The sequence below is a fragment of the Elephantulus edwardii genome, unplaced genomic scaffold (assembly GCF_000299155.1).
Source record: "Elephantulus edwardii isolate Elephantulus edwardi_28Jun2011 unplaced genomic scaffold, EleEdw1.0 scaffold00027, whole genome shotgun sequence".
In the NCBI taxonomy this organism is placed as follows: Eukaryota; Metazoa; Chordata; class Mammalia; order Macroscelidea; family Macroscelididae; genus Elephantulus; species Elephantulus edwardii.
The window spans coordinates 21,768,651-21,772,684 of NW_006399777.1; positions in this window are offsets into that span (position 1 = coordinate 21,768,651).

Genomic DNA, 4,034 nt, shown 5'->3' on the forward strand with positions numbered 1-4,034 from the left:
GAGGATTTGACATCATTGACGTAGAAGATCAAAGACTACAGCCATCAATAGGGATTACATCTCAACATCAAGGAAACAAAAATCCTTACCACTGGACCAATAGGCACTATTGTGATAAAGGATTGAAGTTGTCATCTATTTCATTATACATGGAGCCACAATCAACACCCATAGGGATATACGAATGGGTATTCTTGTCATTACAGAAGTCCAGAGTGAAGGCTGCATAGTGGAGTGGATTTGGAGGAGAGGGATTTCATAACAATGAAAGAGTTTTTCTTTCTTTTCAAGGAGAAGAGTGAACTGGGGGTGGGGGAGGGGGTGGGTAGGGAGAAAAGTGCAACAATGAACGACTGGAAACCCTGTCTCTGTAAGCTCTCATTAAAATGAATTTTTTTTTTTAAAAAAAGGAAAATTATATCCATCAAAGAAAAAGAAAACTAAAATAAATCAAAAGATGTGTTGTATTGGGAAAATCTGCTATCAAGGAGATTTCTAAGTCAAGGACTTCTCCAAAATGCTGAAGAGCACAGATGTCAGCTAAAAGACATCAGATGCACCTGATCGAAGCCATGTTCTCTTCAATTCCTTTCTTATGCATCTGAAAGTTGGACAGTGAATAAGGATGACAAAAGATGAAAGTTGGATTGTGAATAAGGATGACAAAAGAAGAATAGATTCCTCAGAACTGCAGGGTGGTACTATGTCTATCCGAAAACGTGTAAATCTATTCTGGAGGAAGGGCAATGAGGATACTCCTTAGAGGCAAGGACGGTGACACTTGGTCTCACCTACTTTGAGCATGTTGTCAGGAAAGGTCAGTCCTTGGACTGAAATATCCTGCTGAGAAAGAAACCCTGTAAAAGACAGGAAGACCCTGGGGGAGATGGGTTGACATAGTGGGTTGGCTCAAGCAAATCAGAGATCCTTAGACAGGAGAGGACAAAGTTCAGATCTGTTGTTCACAGGGTCACTATGAGTCATAGACATCAAAATAGAACTTAACAGCAACAATAGAACCTTGTAACACTGGCCTAAAGCTGCGAGGCTGAAGGGGCTATGAACAAATTTCAGAAGCTCTCCTTACTGATTATTTATAACCTATTGCTAAACCGAGTCATCATCTGTTAACTCTCCTAGTAAACTCAGTAATCCTGAGTGTGGTTCTGCGAGGTCTGTGTAGCAATTGCAAGAAGTGAGAGATTCCACTAGAATTAGAAAGAGATGTGGGAGTTTGGGGGCCATGTCTGACTTCCCGGGAATTGGTTTTGTGTTGTGACTGTTCTTGATTGAGACAGCTTCCCATCAGGCAGTTCCACTTCAGCTCTTTTTATAGGGTCATTAGAGTGTCAACATACCGTGGACTGCCAGGAGAACAAACAGGTCTGTCCTAGAGAGAGTGATACCTGGTTGCTCCTTGGAGGCAAGGATTTTGAAGCTCTGTCTTACATATTTGGGGCACGTGGCCAGGAGGGACCTGTCCTTGGAGAAGGACATCGTGCTTGGAAGGATTAGAGGGACAGTGCAGAAGAGGAAGACCCAGGATGAGAGAGGGATTGATTCAGTGACTGCAGAAATGGGATCATGTCTGGCAGAGACAATGAGATTGGCTCAGGATTAAAGCAAGATTCAGAGCCTCAAGTCACTATGAGTTGCAGGAAACTCGATGGCACATAACAGCAACAACAGTAACAGTATTATAAGAAGGCTGTACCATCATTCTATTAGGACGGCTGTTTGGGGATGATGGAAAACATAGTGAATTCCATGCTGTTGTTGTTGATTGCTGTCAAGTTGAGCATGACTCACAGCGATCCTATGAACAAAAGGCCTGAAGCCTTTCTATAACTATCGTCATTTATCAAAGTTCATAGAGTTTCCAGAAGCATGTTGTTTAGGAAGTGGATGCCACTCCTGCTTCCAAGAGCATGGACTAATTGCTGCATTTCATTTGCTATTAAGTGAGTCCCTTAATCTGAGATGATGCCGTGTGGGACACCAACAAGGTATGGAAGGTCATCTCTAAGTCCAAAGATGACAATCTTGGCAGAAACATTGCACGCATAGAAGGCAAAATTCATATTCAGAGTAGGAGTCTATTCCAGTAAGAACTAAACATCGTCCCTTCAGTGATGGAAGTGGTTTAATATAATAGATCTTCCAACAAGTTGTTGACTGATCACCCTGAAGAATGATTCCGTATCGAGGCTTCCATATAGGTCTTAGCTGCTGGCAGACCGGGCACCGGGTAGAGGAGGCTGTAGCCAAGTTGGCCTTGAGGACTAAAAGTTCATGTTGTTGAGCCCATGGATAACCCCTACCTCTACCGTCATGACCACTTTCTTTGTGAGCTCACTGGAAATGACTGGAGAAAGAGGCTGACTGGTTCCCATAGACTGTTGTCATCTTAAACTGCTTGATTGTTAAAAATCCTCCTCTGCTGGGGCCATTCTTCAGTGAGCATTTACATGAGATAAGGGCATCTTCACGTCTTGGCCCCACTCAGGGAGACCTATCCAAAGAAATATTCCATCCATACCTTCGCGTCAACTAAATTCCTTTCAAGGGCCTGCCCCCATAGACGCCAATTCATGAATCAGTACACAATCACACACAGGGCCACTCAGCACTCAGTTGCACTAAACGAACAAAAGAAGCCAGCCAATCATTTAGAATAATTGTTGGCATTGTTTGGCAGAGAAAGAGGATGCCATCTCTGAAGGACTCAATGAAATATTTTGATTAGTCTTACGATATTTGTTGCTGATATTTTGTTGTCTCCCTTCGATTTCCATACTTCCTTTGTCAAATGACCAGAGAAAACAGGTTTTTGAAACATTTTCCTTCCAGCCTGGATTTGCTTCCTGGATTTTTAATACAAATGAAATAATGACATAACTAATGAAATGAAATACTTAAACAACTAAGTTCATTTAATAGGTCCCAAATTTAGCTCTTTCAACTTGCCTAGTCTTTCTTATCTCAGAAAACAGTCATATGATCCTTCGAGGCACTCAATGGAAACACTCAAAACATCCTTATCTTTTTTTCTCCTTCCCTTCTCAAAGCTTACATGTGAATCCTAGTGCCTTTAAACATATATAGAGTCCGAGGAGCTCTGGTGGCCTAGTGGCAAGAAGCTGCACTGCAATCCCAGAGGTACATGGTTTGACTCCACTGGATGCTCTACTGGAGAAGGAGAGGCAATCTCCTCCTGTACCAGTCAGATCCGCTTCCAGAGTACACACATGCACAAAATAATAATTTTTAAAAAAAGAAAAAAAAAGATTTAAAAATATATACAGAATCCAGTCACTTTTTACCATCTCCACTGTCGTTATGATGATCTTAGTTTCTTTAATTTCTCATTGCAAAAGCTTTCCAAGTTGATACTATATAGTAGGTATTTCCAAGGTATTATAGAGGGTATTCAACACATAATCGTTGAATGAATGAATGAACACTGCCCAAGTAGGGATTATCATTCACTCCTTGCCGGCACCTGATTTAACTCGAGACTACTTGTCATATTTTGGGGGCCAGATCTAGTTTTGGACAATGTCACAGATTGAGTTGTAGCCTCCCCAACACGCGTTCACTTACCTGGACTCTGATTCTTGGGGGTTTATTTGTTATATACTGATCGATTCTGTGATTGGAGTGGTGCGAGTGTGTCGGAGATGGTTGGCACAAGATAGAGCAGGGTTTAGGACTCTTGTACATAGGATCTCTGTGAGTAGCAAGCCACTCGATAGCACATAACAACAACAACAACAACATGTGATCTGATGGAATCAACCCTGATCTAAGTATTTAGGATGGGTCAGAGTACTGATATAAAGAGACTTTCTCTGGGCTGTGGCCTGCATCACTTTTCCTCTCATATGTGATTTTACTGAAGATTATCCAAAAACGACTGGAACAGCACATCAACAGGGAACTACCAGAAGTCCAGGCTGGTTTCAGAAGGGGTCGTGGTACTAGAGATATTGTAGCTGATGTTAGATGGATCTTGGCTGAAAGCAGGGAATACC